The sequence below is a fragment of the Aegilops tauschii genome, chromosome 7 (genome assembly GCF_002575655.3).
Source record: "Aegilops tauschii subsp. strangulata cultivar AL8/78 chromosome 7, Aet v6.0, whole genome shotgun sequence".
NCBI classification, from domain to species: domain Eukaryota; kingdom Viridiplantae; phylum Streptophyta; class Magnoliopsida; order Poales; family Poaceae; genus Aegilops; species Aegilops tauschii.
Genome location: NC_053041.3, coordinates 249,544,957 through 249,566,575, shown reverse-complemented (window position 1 = coordinate 249,566,575; position 21,619 = coordinate 249,544,957).

Below are 21,619 nucleotides of genomic sequence, written 5' to 3'. Positions count from 1 at the left end.
GCTGCATCATCCCTTCCTCTTTGGGGAAATACCGACGTAGCTTCAATCCGCATCAGTAGCATTATAAGATGATCCCTCACTAAAATTTCAAGGTATAAGTGTTCTCCCTGAGTATGCACCGTTGCGATAGTTCGTCGTGCCAAGACACCACGTGATGATCGGGTGTGATAAGCTCTACGTTCACATACAACGGGTGCAAAACAGTTTTGCACATGCGGAATATTCAGGTTAAACTTGATGAGCCAAGCATGTACAGACATGGCCTTGGAACACTGGAGATCGAAAGGTCGAACGTGAATCATATAGTAGATATGATCAACATAGAGATGTTCACCATTGATGACTACTCCATCTCACGTGATGATCGGACATGGTTTACTTGATTTGGATTGCGTATCATTTTAGATGACTCGAGGGATGTCTATCTAAGTGGGAGTTCTTAAGTAATATGATTAATTGAACTTAATTTATCATGAACTTAGTCCTGATAGTATTTGCATATCTATGTCGTAGATCAATAGCTCGCGTTGTAGCTCCCCTATGTTTTTGATATGTTCCTAGAGAAAGTTGAAAGGTGATAGTAGCAATGATGCGGACTGGGTCCGTGATCTGAGGATTATCCTCATTGCTGCACAGAAGAATTATGTCCCTGATGCACCGCTAGGTGACAGACCTATTGCAGGAGCAGATGCAGCCATTATGAACATTTGGCAAGCTCGATATGATGACTACTTGATAGTTTAGTGCACTGATGTCGCTTGAAGCTATGTCGGTATTTCCCCAAAGAGGAAGGGATGATGCAGCACAGCGGCGGTAGGTATTTCCCTCAGAAATGAAACCAAGGTTATCGAACCAGTAGGAGAACCAAGCAACACAACGTAAACAGCCCCTGCACACAAACAACAACACCTCGCAACCCGACGTGTTAAAGGGGTTGTCAACCCCTTTCGGGGTGCGACGCCAGAAATTGCGTGTTGACGGGAGAAAGTTGTAATAGATTGAATAAATAGATTGCAAATAAAATAAAGTGCAGCAAGGTATTTTTATATTTTGGTTTAATAGATCTGAATAAAAAGAGCAAAATAAAATAGATCGCAAAGCAAATATATGAAAAATAAGACCCGGGGGCGTAGGTTTCACTAGTGGCTTCTCTCGAGAAAGATAGCAAACGGTGGGTAAACAAATTACTGTTGGGCAATTGATAGAACTTCAAATAATTATGACGATATCCAGGCAATGATCATTACATAGGCATCACGTCCAAGATTAGTAGACCGACTCCTGCCTGCATCTACTACTATTACTCCACACATCGACCGCTATCCAGCATGCATCTAGTGCATTAAGTTCATGGAAAAATGAAGTAATGCAATAAGAACGATGACATGATGTAGACAAGATCCATTTATCTATATGGCGGTAGATATAGATCTCGTCTTTTTATCCTTAGTAGCAACGATACATACGTGTCGGTTCCCTTTCTGTCACTGGGATCAAGCACCGTAAGATCGAACCCACTACCGGGCACCTCTTCCCATTGCAAGATAAATAGATCAAGTTGGCCAAACAAAACCCAAATATTGGAGAAGAAATACGAGGCTATAAGAGATCATGCATATAAGAGATCAAAGAAACTCAAATAACTTTCATGGATATAAAAAGATATAACTGGTCATAAACTCGAAGTTCATCAGATCCCAACAAACACACCGCAAAAGAGTTACATCATATGGATCTCCAAGAGACCATTGTATTGAGAATTCAGCGAGAGAGAGAAAGCCATCTAGCTACTAACTACGGACCCGAAGGTCTACAAAGAACTACTCATGCATCATCGGAGAGGCACCAATGGAAGTGGTGAACCCCTCCGTGATGGTGTCTAGATTGGATTTGGTAGTTCTGGACTCTGCGGTGAGTGGATGAATATTTCGTCGATGCCTCTAGGGTTCTGGGATTTTTGGGGTATTTATAGAGCAAAGAGGCAGTCCGGGGGGTACCCGAGGTGGGCACAACCCACCAGGGCGCGCCAGGGCCTCCTGGCGCGCCCTGGTGGGTTGTCCACTCCTCGGTACTCCCCCCAGGTGCAACCAGGGCCCATCTGCTTCCTTCTGGCCCATAAAAAATCATTGTGAAGTTTTGTGGCATTTGGACTCCGTTTGATATTGATTTCCTGCGATGTAAAAAACATGGAAAAACAGCAACTGGCACTTGGCACTATGTCAATAGGTTAGTACCAAGCAATGATATAAAATGACTATAAAATGATTATAAAACATCCAAGATTGATAATAAAACAGCATGGAACAATCAAAAATTATAGATACGTTGGAGATGTATCAGCATCCCCAAGCTTAACTCCTACTCGTCCTCGAGTAGGTAAGTGATAAAAACAGAATTTTTGATGTGGAGTGATGTTCATCAAGTCATATCATATTCTTTTCTTTATAGCATGGACATTTGGACTTTCATGTGATTCAAAGCAATACTCTAGTTTTGACATAATAATTTAGATACTCAAGCATATCAACAAGCAACCATGTTTTTCAAAATATCAATGCTAAAACAAGTTATCCCTAGCCCATCATGCTCAAACATTGATCTATTCATGAAACACACTCGAATATTAACTACACTCAATACTTAAGCACGATCATATTGCCTCCTAGTTGGTGCTTTTGTAAGAGAAGATGGAGACTCAAATTTCAAAAATAAAAATTGCATAAAGTAAAAGAAAGGCCCTTCGCAGAGGGAAGTAGGGGTTTGTAGAGGTGCCAGAGCTCAAAGCAAAAAAATTAGAGATAAAAACATTTTGGGAGGTGTATCCATCCCACCAACGAAAACGACTCAGAGTTCCGAACACTTTCCATGCTAGATATGCCATAGGCGGTTCCCAAACAGAAAATAAAGTTTATTCCTTTTTCCACCATACTTTCACTTTCCATGGCTAACCGTATCCACGGGTGCCCTCCATACCAACACTTTCCAAGGAATTTATTATTTGACAACATAAAGTAAATTCATTTTTGCATTTCGGGACTGGGCATCGCTAAAACCTTTACCTTACTCTTGTGCAATGACAAGTGAATAAACACTCATCGTGAGAATAACACATCTAGCATGGAAAATATTAGCCACCCGTTACCGTTCCGCGAGCGAAACAAACACACAAAAGAGAAGTTTATTTTGAAAATTAGAGATGGCACATGCAAATTTGCTTAGAACGGCAAAAGAATACCGCATATAGGTAGATATAGTGGACTCATGTGGCAAAACTGGTTTAAAGGATTTTGGATGCACAAGTAGAGGTCGTACTTAGTGCAAAATGAAGGCTAGCAAAAATATTGAGAAGCGACCAACCAAGAAACGAATAACCTCATAAGCAAGCATTAAGCATAATTAACACCGAACAATGCACCACAAGTAGGATATAATTTTCATTGCATGATTATTGACTTTCGTGCATGCATAGGGAATCACAAACCTTAACACCAATATTCTTACTCGAGAACAATTACTCATAAACATAACTCACATATCACATCATCATATCTCAAAACTATTACTAAGAATCAAGTTTATTTTTTCCAATGATCTTCATGACATTTTTTCTTTATCCTTCTTCGATATCTATCACTTTGGGACTAATTTTCATGTGTTGCTTTTCACAAGCTCAAACAAATATAGGTGAAGATCATGAGCATAACAAATTTTCTTTCTCTCAAAATAATTTAAGTGAAGAAAGAGAGAATTTCTTCAAAATTTTACTAACTCTCAAATAAATCTAAGTGAAGCAAGAGAGTATTTCTTCAAAAATAACAAAGCACACCGTGCTCAAAAAGATATAAGTGAAGCACTAGAGAAAGTCCTAGCTCATAAAAGATTTAAGTGAAGTACAAAGAGCAATTCTAACAAGTCATGATATAATTTTGGATCTCTGAAATAGGTGTGTCCAGCAAGGATTTATGACTTAAAACACAAAATAAAACAAGCAAAGACTCATATCATACAATATGCTCCAAGCAAAACACATATCATGTGACGAATAAAAATATAGTCTCGAGTAAAATACCGATAGTTGTTGGAAGAAAGCGGGGATACCACTCGGGGGCATCCCCAAGCTTAGTTGGTTGCTAATTCTTGGATAATAGCTTGGGATGCCGGGGCATCCCCAAGCTTAGGCTCTTGCATCCCTCCTTCATCCATCGTAAGATAACCCAAAACTTGAAAACTTCAATCACACAAAACTCAACAAAACCTTTGTGAGATCCGTTAGTGTAAGAAAGCAAACTACTACTATAAGTGTTGTATCAAACTAATTCATATTTTTTTGTATTATATCTACTTTATTCCAACTTTTCTATTGCAAAATCTCATCAAAGAAAACCATAGAGCCATCAAAATAAGCACACAACACAAAGAAAACAGAATCTGTCAAAACAGAATAGTCTGTAGTAATCTGATTTTTTCCAATACTTCTGGAACTCCAAAAATTCTACCAAATTAGGACGACCAGGGTAATTTGTATATTAATCTTCTACAAAACGAATCAGGGCAAAATCTCTTTTCTGTGATTTATGAAAATTATTTTCGTGAGCGGAAAGTTTCTGTCTTTTTCAGCAAGATCCAACAACTATCACCCAAGAAGATCCTGAAGGCTTTACTTGGCACAAACACTAATTAAAACACAAAAAACACAATCATAACAGTAGCATAATTGTGTAAACACTCAAGAACATAAAGCAAAAAGCAACAATAAAATTTATTCAGTGGGTTGCCTCCCAACAAGCGCTATCGTTTTACGCCCCTAGCTAGGCATAAGATTTCAACGATGCTCACATGAAAGATAATAATTGAAAAACAAAGAGAGCATCATAAAACATGTGAAAAACACACTTAAGTCTAACATAATTCCGATGCATAGGAACTTTATAGGCAAATAAATTATCAAGACAAGAAACATCTAACAAATGCAAAGAAGAGGAATAAAACATTGACGATCTCAACATAACGAGAGGTAATTTAGTAACATGAAAATTTCTACAACCATATTTTCCTCTCTCGTAATTATTACGTGTGGGATCATACTCAAATTCAACAATATAGCAATCATATAAAATTTTATTTTCATGATCCACATGCATGCAAAGTTGACACTCTTCCAAAGTAGTGGGATTATCGTTAAATAAAGTCATGACCTCTCCAAGCCCACTTTTATCAAAAAAATCATAAGATTGATCGTTCTCCAAAGTAGTGGGATCACTATTACCTAGAGTTGACACTCTTCCAAACCCACTTTCAATATTATCACAAACATATTCATCATGAGGCTTAAATAAATTTTCAAGATCATAAGAAGAATCACCCCAATCATGATCATTGCAATAAGTAGTGGACATGTCAAAAATACATCCCCAAGCTTGGGGTTTTGCATATTATTAGCACAATTGACATTAATAGAATTTATAGTAACACCATTGCAATCAAGCTTTTCATTCAAGGAGCTATCATGAATCACTTCATAAATTTCTTCTTATAGCACTTCATCACAATTTTCAGATTCACAAATTTCAAGCAAAACTTCATAGAGATAATCAAGTGCACTCAAATCACTAGCAACTGGTTCAACATAATTGGATCTCTTAAAAAGATTAGCTAGTGGATGAGGATCCATATCAATAGATTTTTAGCAAGCGAAGATGCATGCAAATAGAGGACACAGGGTCACACAAGCAAACAAAAGATCGAGCGAGAAAAAGGCAAACGAAAAATAGGGCAAATAAAATGGCAAAATTTTGTGAAGTGGGAGAGAGGAAAACGAGAGGCAAATGGCAAATAATGTAAATTGCGAGGATATGAGATTTGTGATTGGGAACCTGGTATATGTTGAATATGCTCCCCGGCAACGGCGCCAGAAATTCCTTTTGATGTCGCTTGAAGCTACGTCGGTATTTATCCAAAGAGGAAGGGATGATGCAGCACAGTGGCGGTAGGTATTTCCCTTAGAAATGAAACCAAGGTTATCGAACCAGTAGGAGAACCAAGCAACACAACGTAAACAGCCCCTGCACACAAACAACAACACCTCGCAACCCAACGTGTTAAAGGGGTTGTCAATCCCTTTCGGGGTACGGCGCCAGAAATTGCGTGTTGACGGGAGAAAGTTGTAATAGATTGAATAAATAGATCGCAAATAAAATAAAGTGCAGCAAGGTATTTTTGTATTTTTGGTTTAATAGATCTGAATAAAAAGAGCAAATAAAATAGATCACAAAGCAAATATATGAAAAATAAGACCCGGGGGCCGTAGGTTTCACTAGTGGCTTCTCTCGAGAAAGATAGCAAACGGTGGGTAAACAAATTACTGTTGGGCAATTGATAGAACTTTAAATAATTATGATGATATCCAGGCAATGATCATTACATAGGCATCACGTCCAAGATTAGTAGACCGACTCCTGCCTGCATCTACTACTATTACTCCACACATCGACCGCTATCCAGCATGCATCTAGTGCATTAAGTTCATGGAAAAATGAAGTAATGCAATAAGAACGATGACATGATGTAGACAAGATCCATTTATCTATATGGCGGTAGATATAGATCTCGTCTTTTTATCCTTAGTAGCAACGATACATACGTGTCGGTTCCCTTTCTGTCACTGGGATCAAGCACCGTAAGATCGAACCCACTACCGGGCACCTCTTCCCATTGCAAGATAAATAGATCAAGTTGGCCAAACAAAACCCAAATATCAGAGAAGAAATACGAGGCTATAAGAGATCATGCATATAAGAGATCAAAGAAACTCAAATAACTTTCATGGATATAAAAAGATATAACTGATCATAAACTCGAATTTCATCAGATCCCAACAAACACACCGCAAAAGAGTTACATCATATGGATCTCCAAGAGACCATTGTATTGAGAATTCAGCGAGAGAGAGAAAGTCATCTAGCTACTAACTACGGACCCGAAGGTCTACAAAGAACTACTCACGCATCATCGGAGAGGCACCAATGGAAGTGGTGAACCCCTTCATGATGGTGTCTAGATTGGATCTGGTGGTTCTGGACTCTGCGGCGGCTGGATGAATATTTCATCGATGCCTCTAGGGTTCTGGGATTTTTGGGGTATTTATAGAGCAAAGAGGCGGTCCGGGGGTACCCGAGGTGGGCACAACCCACCAGGGCACGCCAGGGCCTCCTGGCGCGCCCTGGTGGGTTGTCCCCTCCTCGGGACTCCCCCCAGGTGCAACCAGGGCCCATCTGCTTCCTTCTGGCCCAATAAAAATCGTCATGGAGTTTCGTGGCATTTGGACTCCGTTTGATATTGATTTCCTACGATGTAAAAAACGTGGGAAAAACAGCAATTGGCACTTGGCACTATGTCCATAGGTTAGTACCATAAAATGATATAAAATGACTATAAAATGATTATAAAACATCCAAGATTGATAATAAAACAACATGGAACAATAAAAAATTATGGATATGTTGGAGACGTATCATGCACCATGCTTTACGACTTAGAATCGGGACTTCAAAAACATTTTGAACGCCACGAAGCATATACGATGTTCCAAGAGCTGAAACTGGTATTTCAGACTCATGCCCGAGTCGAGAGGTATGAGACCTCTGACAAGTACTTTGCCTACAAGATGGAGGAGAATAGCTCAACCAGTGAGCATGTGCTCAGAATGTCCGAGTATTACAATCGCTTGAATCAAATGGGAGTTAATCTTCCAAATAAGATAGTGATTGACAGAGTTCTCTAGTCACTATCACCAAGTTACTGGAACTTCATGATGAACTATAATATGCAAGGGATGACGAAAACGATTCCCGAGCTCTTCGCGATGCTAAAATCGACGAAGGTAGAAATCAAGAAAGAGCATCAAGTGTTGATGGTTAACAAGACCACTAGTTTCAAGAGAAGGGGCAAAGGAAAAGAAAGGGAACTTCAAGAAAGAATGGCAATCAAGTTGCCACTCCCGTGAAGAAACCCAAAGCTAGACCTAAGCCTGAAACTGAGTGCTTCTACTACAAAGGAAATGATCACTGGAAGCATAACTATCCCAAATACTTGGCGGATAAGAAGGATGGCAAAGTCAACAAAGGTATATTTGATATACATTCTATTGATGTGTACTTTACTAGTGTTCATAGTAACCACAGGGTATTTGATACCGGTTCAGTTGCTAAGATTAGTAACTCAAAACGGGAATTGCAAAATGAATGCAAAATGAACAGAGACTAGTTAAGGGCGAGGTGACGATGTGTGTTGGAAGTGATTCCAAGGTTGATAAGATCACCATCACACACTCCCTCTACCTTCGAGATTAGTGTTGGACCAAAATAAATGTTATTTGGTGTTTGCATTGAGCATGATTATGATTGGATCATGTTTATTGCGATACGATTATTCATTTAAGTCAGAGAATAATTGTTGTTCTGTTTACATGGATAAAACCTTCTATGGTCATACACCCAATGTAAATGGTTTATTGAATCTTGATCCTAGTGATACACATATTCATAATATTGATGCCAAAATATGCAAAGTTAATAATGATAGTGCAACATACTTGTGGCACTGCCGTTTAGGTCATATTGGTGTAAAGCGCATGAAGAAACTCCATGCGGATGGACTTTTGGAATCACTTGATTATGAATCATTTGATACTTGCGAACCATGCCTCATAGGCAAGATGACTAAAACTGCATTCTCCGAAACAATGGAGCGAGCCAATGACTTATAGGAAATAATACATACCGATGTATGCGGTCCAATGAGTGTTGAGGCACGCGGCGGGTATTGTTATTTTCTGACCTTCACAGATGATTTGAGCAGATATGGGTATATCTACTTAATGAAACAAAAGTTTGAAACATTTGAAAAGTTCAAAGAATTTCAGAGTTAAGTGGAGAATCATCGTAACAAGAAAATAAAGTTTCTACGATCTGATCGCAGAGGCGAATATTTGAGTTACGAGTTTGGCCTTCATTTAAAACAATGTGGAATAGTTTCACAACCCACGCCACCTGGAACACCACAGCATAATGGTGTGTCCGAACGTCGTAACCGTACTTTATTGGATATGGTGCGATCTATGATGTCTCTTACCGATTTACCATTCTCGTTTTGGGGTTATATATTAGCGACAACTGCATTCACGTTAAATAGGGCACCGTCTAAATCCGTTGAGACAACACCATATGAACTGTGGTTTAGCGAGAAACCTAAGCTGTTGTTTCTTAAAGTTTGGGGTTGTGATGCTTATGTGAAAAAGCTTCAGCCTGATAAGCTCAAACCCAAATCGGAGAAGTGCGTCTTCATAGGATACCCAAAAGAAACTGTTGGGTACACCTTCTATCACAGGTCCGAAGGCAATATCTTTGTTGCTAAGAATGGATCATTTCTAGAGAAGGAGTTTCTCTCGAAAGAAGTGAGTGGGAGGAAAGTAGAACTTGATGAGGTAATTGTACCTTCTCTCGAATTGGAAAGTAGCTCATCACAGAAAACCATTCCTGTGATGCCTGCACCAACTAGTGAGGAAGCTAATGATAATGATCATGAAAATTCGGATCAAGTTACTACCGAACCTTGTAGGTCAACCAGAGCACGTTCCGCACCAGAGTGGCACGGTAATCCTATTCTCGAAGTCATGTTACTAGACCATGATGAATCTACGAACTATGAGGAAGCGATGATGAGCCCAGATTCTCATAAATGGCTTGAGGCCATGAAATCTGAGATATGATCCATGTATGAGAACAAAGTATGGACTTCGATTGACTTGCCCGATGGTCGGTGAGCCATTGAGAATAAATGGATATTCAAGAGGAATATGGACGCTGATAGTAGTGTTACTATCTACAAAGCTCGAATTGTCGCAAAAGGTTTTCGACAAGTTGAAGGTGTTGACTACGATGAGATTTTCTCACTCGTATCGATGCTTGAAGTCTGTCCGAATCATGTAAGCAATTGCCGCATTTTATGAAATCTAGCAAATGGATGTCAAAACTACATTACTTAATGGATTTATTAAAGAAGAGTTGTATATGATGCAACCAGAAGGTTTTCTCAATCCTAAAGGTGCTAACAAAGTGTGCAAGCTCCAGCGATTCATCTATGGACTGGTGCAAGCATCTCGGAGTTGGAATATACGCTTTGATGAGTTGATCAAAGCATATTGTTTTATACAGACTTGTGGTGAAGCTTGTATTTACTAGAAAGTGAGTGGGAGCACTACAGCCTTTCTGATAAGTATATGTGAATGACATATTGTTGATCGGAAATGATGTAGAATTTTCTGGAAAGCATAAAGGAGTGTTTGAAAGGAGTTTTTCAAAGAAAGACCTCGGTGAAGCTACTTACATATTGGGCATCAAGATCTATAAAGATAGATCAAGACGCTTGATAAGACTTTCGATGAGTACATACCTTGATAAGATTTTGAAGGAGTTCAAAATGGATCAGTCAAAGAAGGAGTTCTTGCCTGAGTTGTAAGGTATGAAGTTGAGTAAGACTCAAAATCTGACCATGACAGAAGATAGAGAGAGAATGAAAGTCATTCCCTATGCCTCAACCATAGGTTCTATAAAGTATGCCATGCTGTATACCAGACCTATTGTGTACCTTGCCACGAGTTTGGCAAAGGTGTACAATAGTGATCCAGGAGTAGATCACTGGACAATGGTCAAAATTATCCTTAGAGGACTAAGGAAATATTTCTCGGTTATGGAGGTGATAAAGAGTCCATCATAAAGAGTTACGTCGACTCAAGCTTTAACACCGATCTGGATGACTCTGAGTCTCAATCTGGATACATATTGAAAGTGGGAGCAATTAGCTAGAGTAGCTCCATGCAGAGCATTGTAGACATAGAAATTTGCAAAATACATACGGATCTGAATGTGGCAGACCCGTTGACTAAACTTCTCTCACAAGCAAAACATAATCACACCTTAATACTCTTTGGGTGTTAATCACATGGCGATGTGAATTAGATTATTGACTCTAGTAAACCCTTTGGGTGTTGGTCACATGGCGATGTGAACTATGGGTGTTAATCACATGGTGATGTGAACTATTGGTGTTAAATCACATGGCGGTGTGAACTAGATTATTGACTCTAGTGCAAGTGGGAGACTGAAGGAAATATGCCCTAGAGGCAATAATAAATTTGTTATTTATATTTCCTTATATCATGATAAATGTTTATTATTCATGCTAGAATTGTATTAACCGGAAACTTGATACATGTGTGGATACATAGACAAAACACAATGTCCCTAGTAAGCCTCTACTAGACTAGCTCGTTAATCAAAGATGGTTAAGTTTCCTAACCATAGACATGTGTTGTTATTTGATAAACGGGATCACATCATTAGGAGAATGATGTGATGGACAAGACCCATCCGTTAGCTTAGCATGTTGATCGTTAAGTTTTATTGCTCTTGCTTTCTTCATGATTTATACATATTCCTTTGACTATGTGATTATGCAACTCCCGGATACCAGAGGAATACCTTGTGTGCTATCAAATGTCACAACGTAACTGGGTGATTATAAAGATGCTCTACAGGTATCTCCGAAGGTGTTTGTTGGGTTGGCATAGATCGAGATTAGGATTTGTCACTCCGAGTATGGGAGAGGTATCTGTGGGCCCTCTCGGTAATGCACATCATGATAAGCCTTGCAAGCAATGTGACTAATGAGTTAGTTGTGGGATGATGTATTATGAAACGAGTAAAGAGACTTGCCGGTAACGAGATTGAACTAGGTATGAAGATACCGACGATCGAATCTTGGGCAAATAACATGCCGATGACAAAGGAATAACGTATGTTGTTATTGCGGTTTGGCCGATAAAGATCTTCGTAGAATATGTAGGAACCAATATGAGCATCCACGTTCCGCTGTTGGTTATTGATCGGAGATGTGTCTCGGTCATGTCTACATAGTTATCGAACCCGTAGGGTCCGCACGCTTAACGTTCGATGACGATTTGTATTACGAGTTTGTGTTTTGGTGATCGAAGATTGTTCAGAGTCCCGGATGAGATCACAGACATGACGTGGGGTCTCGAAATGGTCGAGAGGTAAATATTCATATATAGGACGATAGTATTCGGACACCGAAAGTGTTCTGGGGGTACCGGGTATGTATCGGGTCACCGGAAGGGGTTCCGGGCAAACCCCGGCAAGCTATATGGGACTAATGGGCCAAGAGTTGGACAGACTAGCCCCAAAAGGGGCTGGTGCGCCCCCTATAGGCCGAATAGGAGAAGGAAAGGAAGGGAAGGGAGAAGGAAAGGGGAGGATTCGGCCTCCCCCTTTCCTTCTCCTCCCCCCTCTCTTTCCTTCCCCCTCCGATGGATATGGAAGGGGGGAGGATGACTTGGAAGAGGCGCCCAAAGTAGGATTACTCCTAATTGGGGCGCCCCTTGCAGCCCATGTCCCTCTCCCACCTATATATATGTGGGGAGGGCACCGCTAGAACACACAACATTGATTCCCAGCCATGTGCAGTGCCCCCCTCCACAGTTTACGGCTCCGGTCATATTCACGTAGTGCTGAGGCGAAGCCCTGTGCGGATCACTTCACCATCACCGTCACCACGCCCTCATGCTGACGGAATTCTCCCTCGACACTTTGCTGGATCAAGAGTTCGAGGGACGTCGTCGAGCTGAAAGTTGCTACCTCTTGAGCACTGCGTTGGTTTCCCTTGAAGAGGAAAGGGTGATGCAGCAAAGTAGCGTAAGTATTTCCCTCAGTTTTTGAGAACCAAGGTATCAATCCAGTAGGAGGCTACACACGAGTCCCTCACACCTACACAAACAAATAAATCCTCGCAACCAACGTGATAAGGGGTTGTCAATCCCTACACGGTCACTTACGAGAGTGAGATCCGGTAGATATGATAAGATAATATTTTTGGTATTTTTGTGATAAAGATGCAATAAAATAAAAGGCAACGGAAATAGCTAAGTGTTGGAAGATTAATATGATGGAAAATAGACCCGGGGGCCATATGTTTCACTAGTGGCTTCTCTCGAGAGCATAAGTATTTACGGTGGGTGAACAAATTACTATTGAGCATTGACAGAATTGAGCATAGTTATGAGAATATCTAGGTATGATCATGTATATAGGCATCACATCCGAAACAAGTAGACCGACTCCTGCCTACATCTACTACTATTACTCCACACATCGACGGCTATCCAGCATGCATCTAGAGTATTAAGTTCATAAGAACAGAGTAACGCTTTAAGCAAGATGACATGATGTAGAGGGATAAACTCATGCAATATGATATAAACCCCATCTTGTTATCCTCGATGGCAACAATACAATACGTGCCTTGCTGCCCCTACTGTCACTGGGAAAGGACACCGCAAGATTGAACCCAAAGCTAAGCACTTCTCCCATTGCAAGAAAGACCAATCTAGTAGGCCAAACCAAACTGATAATTCGAAGAGACTTGCAAAGATAACGAATCATACATAAAAGAATTCAGAAGATTCAAATATTGTTCATAGATAAACTTGATCATAAACCCACAATTCATCGGTCTCAACAAACACACCGCAAAAGAAGATTACATCGAATAGATCTCCACAAGAGAGGGGGATAACATTGTATTGAGATCCAAAAAGAGAGAGGAAGCCATCTAGCTAATAACTATGGACCCGAAGGTCTGAGGTAAACTACTCGCACTTCATCGGAGAGGCTATGGTGTTGATGTAGAAGCCCTCCGTGATCGATGCCCCCTCCGGCGGAGCTCCGGAACAGGCCCCAAGATGGGATCTCATGGGTACAGAAGGTTGCGGTGGTGGAATTAGGTTTTTGGCTCCGTCTCTGATCGTTTGGGGGTACGTAGGTATATATAGGAGGAAGGAGTACGTCGGTGGAGCAACATGGGGCCCACGAGGGTGGAGGACGCGCCCAGGGGGGTAGGCGCGCCCCCTACCTCGTGGCTTCCTGGTAGCTTTCTTGACGTAGGGCCCAAGTCCTCTGGATCACGTTCGTTCCGAAAATCACGTTCCCGAAGGTTTCATTCCGTTTGGACTCCGTTTGATATTCTTTTTTTGTGAAACTCTGAAATAGGCAAAAAACGGCAATTCTGGGCTGGGCCTCCGGTTAATAGGTTAGTCCCAAAAATAATATAAAAGTGTATAATAAAGCCCAATAATGTCCAAAACAAAAGATAATATAGCATGGAGCAATAAAAAATTATAGATACATTGGAGACGTATCAAGCATCCCCAAGTTTAATTCCTGCTTGTCCTCGAGTAGGTAAATGATAAAAACAGAATTTTTGATGTGGAATGCTACTTGGCATAATTTCAATGTAATTCTTCTTAATTGTGGTATGAATATTCAGATCCGAAAGATTCAAGATAAAAGTTTAATATTGACATAAAAATAATAATACTTCAAGCATACTAACTAAGCAATTTTGTCCTCTCAAAATAACATGGCCAAAGAAAGATCATCCCTACAAAATCATATAGTTTAGTCATGCTCCATTTTTGTCGCATAAGAATGCTCTCATCATGCACAACCCCGATGACAAGCCAAGCAATTGTTTCATACTTTAGTAATCTCAAACCTTTTCAACCTTCACGCAATACATGAGCGTGAGCCATGGATATAGCACTATGGGTGGAATAGAATATAATGATGGGGGTTATGTGGAGAAGACAAAAAGGGAGAAAGTCTCACATCAACGAGGCTAATCAATGAGCTATGGAGATGCCCATCGATTGATGTTAATGCAAGGAGTAGGGATTGCCATGCAACGGATGCACTAGAGCTATAAATATATGAAAGCTCAACAAAAGAAACTAAGTGGGTGTGCATCCAACTTGCTTGCTCACGAAGAACTAGGGCACTTGAGGAGGCCCATTGTTGGAATATACAAGCCAAGTTCTATAATGAAAAATTCCCACTAGTATATGAAAGTGACAAAACAAGAGACTCTCTATCATGAAGATCATGGTGCTACTTTGAAGCACAAGTGTGGTAAGAGGATAGTAACATTGTCCCTTCTCACTTTTTATCTCATTTTTTTGGGCCTTCTCTTTTTTTATGGCCTTTCTCTTTTTTTTATTCCTCACTTGGGACAATGCTCTAAAAAAATGATGATCATCACACTTCTATTTATTTACAACTCAATGATTACAACTCGATACTAGAACAGAGTATGACTCTATATGAATGCCTCCGGCGGTGTACCGGGATAGGCAATGAACCAAGAGTGACATGTATGAAAGAATTATGAACGGTGGCTTTGCCACAAATACTATGTCAACTACATGATCATGCAAAGCAATATGACAATGATGAACGTGTCATGATAAACGGAATGGTGGAAAGTTGCATGGCAATATATCTCGGAATGGCTATGGAAATGCCATAATAGGTAGGTATGGTGGCTGTTTTGAGGAAGATATAAGGAGGTTTATGTGTGAAAGAGCGTATCATATCACGGGGTTTGGATGCACCGGCGAAGTTTGCACCAACTCTCAATGTGAGAAAGGGCAATGCACGGTACCGAAAAGGCTAGCAATGATGGAAAGGTGAGAGTGCGTATAATCCATGGACTCGTCATAAAGAACTCACATACTTATTGCAAAAATCTACAAGTCATCAAAAACCAAGCACTACGTGCATGCTCCTAGGGGGATAGATTGGTAGGAAAAGACCATCGCTCGTCCCCGACCACCACTCATAAGGAGGACAATCAAAGAACACCTCATGTTTCAAATTTGTTACATAAAGTTTACCATACGTGCACGCTACGGGACTTGCAAACTTCAACACAAGTATTTCTCAAATTCACAACTACTCAACTAGCACAACTTTAATATTACTTCCTCCATGTCTCAAAACAATCATCAAGCATCAAACTTCTCTTAGTATTCAAAACACTCATAAGAAAGTTTTTACTATTCTTGAATACCTAGAATATTAGGATTATTTAAGAAAATTACCATGCTATTTAAGACTCTCAAAATAATCTAAGTGAAGCTTGAGAGATCAATAGTTTCTATAAAACAAATCCACCACCATGCTCTAAAAGATATAAGTGAAGTACTAGAGCAAAAACTATATAACTCAAAAGATATAAGTGAAGCACATAGAGTATTCTAATAATTTCCGAATCATGTGTGTCTCTATCAAAAGGTGTGTACAGCAAAGATGATTGTGGTAAACTAAAAATAAAGACTCAAATCATACAAGACGCTCCAAGCAAAACACATATCATGTGGTGAATAAAAATATAGCTCCAAGTAAAGTTACCGATGGAAGTAGACGAAAGAGGGGATGCCTTCCGGGGCATCCCCAAGCTTTGGCTTTTAGGTGTCCTTAGATTATCTTGGGGGTGCCATGGGAATCCCCAAGCTTAGGCTCTTTCCACTCCTTGTTCCATAATCCATCAAATCTTTCACCCAAAACTTGAAAACTTCACAACACAAAACTCAGCAGAAAATCTCGTGACCTCTGTTAGCGAAAGAAAACAAAAGATCACTTCAAGGTACTGTAATGAACTCATTCTTTATTTATATTGGTGTTAAACCTACTGTATTCCAACTTCTCTATGGTTTATAAACTCTTTTACTAGCCATAGATTCATCAAAATAAGCAAACAACACACGAAAAACAGAATCTGTCAAAAACAGAACAGTCTGTAGTAATCTGTAACTAACGCAAACTTCTGGAACTCCAAAAAATCATCCAAAATAGGACAACCTAGAGAATTTGTTTATTGATCAGAATAAATTGGAATCAATATTTTATCACGTTCCGGTAATTTTTAACAATTATTTTCGTGAACAGAAAGTTTCTGGAATTTTCTACAAGATCAAATAACTATCATCCAAGAAGATCCTATAGGTTTAACTTGGCACAAACACTAATTAAAACATAAAAACACATCTAACCAGAGGCTAGAACAAATATTTATTCCTAAACAGAAGCAAAAAAGCAAAAAAAAACTAAAAATAAAATTGGGTTGCCTCCCAACAAGCGCTATCATTTAACGCCCTTAGCTAGGCATAATAGCAAGGATAGATCTAAGTATTGCCATCTTTGGTAGGCAATCCATAATTGGCTCTCATAATAGATTCATCTGGTAATTTTATTTTCTTCCTAGGAAAGTGTTCCATGCCTTTCTTTAATGGAAATTGGAATCTAATATTCCCTTCCTTCATATCAATGATTGCACCAATCGTGCTAAGGAAAGGTCTACCAAGAATAATAGGACATGAAGGATTGCAATCTATGTCAAGAACGATAAAATCTACGGGCACATAGTTCCTATTTGCAACAATAAGAACATCATTAATTCTTCCCATAGGTTTCTTAATAGTGGAATCTGCAAGGTGCAAGTTTAAAGAGCAATCATCAAAATCACGGAAACCTAGCAAATCACACAAAGTTTTTGGAATCATGGAAACACTAGCACCCAAATCACACAGAGCATAGCATTCATGATCTTTAATCTTAATTTTTATAGTAGGTTCCCACTCATCATAAAGTTTTCTAGGGATAGAAACTTCCAACTCAAGTTTTTCTTCGTAAGATTGCATCAAAGCATCAATGATATGTTTGGTAAAGGCTTTATTTTGACTATAAGCATGAGGAGAATTTAGCACGGATTGCAACAAGGAAATACAATCTATCAAAGAGCAGCTATCATAATTAAATTCCTTTAAATCCAAAATAGTGGGTTCATTAATATCTAATGTTTTGATCTCTTCAATCCCACTTTTATCAATTTTAGCATCAAGATCTAAAAACTCCGAATTTCTGGAACGCCTTCTAGGTAAAGGTGGATCATATTCAGTCCCATCATTATCAAGATTCATATTGCAAAACAAATATTTAATAGGGGACACATCAATAACTTTTAGATCTTCATCTTTGTTTTCATAAAAATTGGAAGAACACGCTTTTATAAAGCAATCTTTCTTAGCACGCATCCTAGCGGTTCTTTCTTTGCACTCGTCAATGGAAATTCTCATGGCTTTGAGAGACTCATTGATATCATGCTTAGGTGGAATAGATCTAAGTTTCAAGGAATCAACATCAAGAGAAATTCTATCAACATTCCTAGCCAATTCATCAACTTTAAGCAATTTTTCTTCAAGTAAAGCATTGAAATTGTTTTGCGAATTCATAAATTCCTTAACACTAGTCTCAAATGCAGAGGGCATCTTATTAAAATCTCCATAAGAATTGTTGTAGGAATTACCATAATTATTAGAGGAATTACTAGGATAAGGCCTAGGATTAAAGTTTCCTCTATACGCGTTGTTACCAAAATTATTCCTACCAACAAAATTTACATCCAAAGATTCATTATTATTCTCAATCAAATTAGACAAAGGCATATCATTAGGATCAGAAGAAACACTCTTAGTAGCAAATAATTTCATAAGTTCATCCATCTTCCCACTCAAAACATTAATTTCTTCTATCGCATGCACTTTTTTATTAGTAGATCTTTCAGTGTGCCATTGAGAATAATTAACCATAATATTATCTAGGAGTTTAGTAGCTTCTCCTAAAGTGATTTCCATAAAAGCGCCTCCCGCGGCCGAATCTAAACGATTTCTAGAAGCAAAATTCAATCCGGCATAAATTTTTTGTATAATCATCCACAAATTCAAACCATGTGTGGGGCAATTACGTATCATTAATTTCATCCTCTCCCAAGCTTGTGCAACATGTTCATGATCGAGTTGCTTAAAATTCATAATATCGTTTCTAAGAGAGATAATCTTAGCGGGAGGAAAATACTTAGAGATAAAAGCATCTTTGCACTTATTCCAAGAATCAATACTATTTTTAGGCAAAGACGAAAACCAAGCTTTAGCACGATCTCTAAGCAAAAAAGGAAATTGCTTCAATTTAACAATATCATTGTCAACATCTTTCTTCTTTTGCATATCACACAAATCACCGAAGCTATTTAGATGAGTAGCAGCATCTTCACTAGGAAGGCCGGCGAATTGATCTTTCATGACAAGATTCAACAAAGCAGCATTGATTTCACAAGATTCAGTATCGGTAAAAGGAGCAATCGGAGTGCTAAGGAAATCATTAATGTTGGTATTGGTAAAGTCACATAATTTGGTATTATCTTGAGCCATCGTGACAAGCAAGCAATCCAACACACGAGCAAACAAGAAGCAAGCAAAAAAGAGGCGAACGAAAAAGAGAGGGCAAATAAAACGGCAAGGGTGAAGTGGGGGAGAGGAAAACGAAAGGCAAATGGCGAATAATGTAATGCGGGAGATAAGGGTTTGTGATGGGTACTTGGTATGTTGACTTTTGCGTAGACCTCCCCGGCAACGGCGCCAGAAATCCTTCTTGCTACCTCTTGAGCACTGCGTTGGTTTTCCCTTGAAGAGGAAAGGGTGATGCAGCAAAGTAGCGTAAGTATTTCCCTCTGTTTTTGAGAACCAAGGTATCAATCCAGTAGGAGGCTACACACGAGTCCCTCACACCTACACAAACAAATAAATCCTCGCAACCAACGCGATAAGGGGTTGTCAATCCCTACACGGTCACTTATGAGAGTGAGATCTGATAAGATAATATTTTTGGTATTTTTGTGATAAAGATGCAAAGTAAAATAAAAGGCAACGGAAATAGCTAACTGTTGGAAGATTAATATGATGGAAAATAGACCCGGGGGCCATAGGTTTCACTAGTGGCTTCTCTCGAGAGCATAAGTATTTACGGTGGGTGAACAAATTACTGTTGAGCAATTGACAGAATTGAGCATAGTTATGAGAATATCTAGGTATGATCATGTATATAGGCATCGAGTCCGAATCAAGTAGACCGACTCCTGCCTGCATCTACTACTATTACTCCACACATCGACCGCTATCCAGCATGCATCTAGAGTATTAAGTTCATAAGAACAGAGTAACACTTTAAGCAAGATGACATGATGTAGAGGGATAAACTCATGCAATATGATATAAACCCCATCTTGTTATCCTCGATGGCAACAATACAATACGTGCCTTGCTGCCCCTACTGTCACTGGGAAAGGACACCGCAAGATTGAACCCAAAGCTAAGCACTTCTCCCATTGCAAGAAAGACCAATCTAGTAGGCCAAACCAAACTGATAATTCGAAGAGACTTGCAAAGATAACGAATCATACATAAAAGAATTCAGAAGATTCAAATATTGTTCATAGATAAACTTGATCATAAACCCACAATTCATCGGTCTCAACAAACACACCGCAAAAGAAGATTACATCGAATAGATCTCCACAAAAGAGGGGGAGAACATTGTATTGAGATCCAAAAAGAGAGAGGAAGCCATCTAGCTAATAACTATGGACCCGAAGGTCTGAGGTAAACTACTCACACTTCATCGAAGAGGCTATGGTGTTGATGTAGAAGCCTTCCGTGATCGATGCTCCCTCCGGCAAAGCTCCGGAACAGGCCCCAAGATGGGATCTCACGGGTACAGAAGGTTGCGGCGGTGGAATTAGGTTTTTGGCTCCGTCTCTGATCGTTTGGGGGTACGTAGGTATATATAGGAGGAAGGAGTACGTCGGTGGAGCAACATGGGGCCCACGTGGGTGGAGGGCGCGCCCAGGGGGGTAGGCGCGCCCCCTACCTCGTGGCTTCCTGGTAGCTTTCTTGATGTAGGGTCCAAGTCCTCTGGATCACGTTCGTTCCAAAAATCACGTTCCCGAAGGTTTCATTCCGTTTGGACTCCGTTTGATATTCTTTTTTGCGAAACTCTGAAATAGGCAGAAAACAACAATTCTGGGCTAGGCCTCCGGTTAATAGGTTAGTCCCAAAAATAATATAAAAGTGTATAATAAAGCCCAATAATGTCCAAAACAGAAGATAATATAGCATGGAGCAATAAAAAATTATAGATACGTTGGAGACGTATCAAAAGTGTGCAGAACTCGGAGGTGTCGTACGTTCGGTGCTTGATCGGTCGGAACGAGAAGTTCGACTACATCAACCGCGTTGTCAAACGCTTCAGCTTTCGGTCTACGAGGGTACGTGGACACACTTTCCCCCTCTCGTTCCTATGCATCTCCTAGATAGATCTTGCGTGAGCGTAGGATTTTTTTTTAAATTGCATGCTACCTTTCCCAACACTAGATGTCAAGAAAGCGGTAGCCATCCAACGCGGGCTTGTATCGGTCCGCCGAGCGGTCCGGACGTGCTTTCTCCCGCAAACCAGAATCAAACTTGGGGAGTTTTGCAGGAGTTTGAACATGTGAAACGTCGCTCGCTGCCCCATGGCCCACCCAAAAGGAAGGCGGAGCCCGCATTTTTGTAGCAACCCGCATTGTTTCCATGCCAAAATCCCTAGTCTCTTCTTCCAGCCGCCGCCACTCTGTGCCCAATTCCTGCATTTTTCTCCCACCTTCTCCTTCCTTCCGCCGCCGACATATGGAGTTGTCGGAGAACCTATACGTCTTTTTGATGGCATCCGACGAGTAGGAATAGCAGTCGGCATAAAAGCCAGCTGGGTGGCCCGCTAAGACCGCCGAATACGAGTGATGCAGCTCGCTGCTCTACCTCCAAGCCTGACGAATCAAGTCG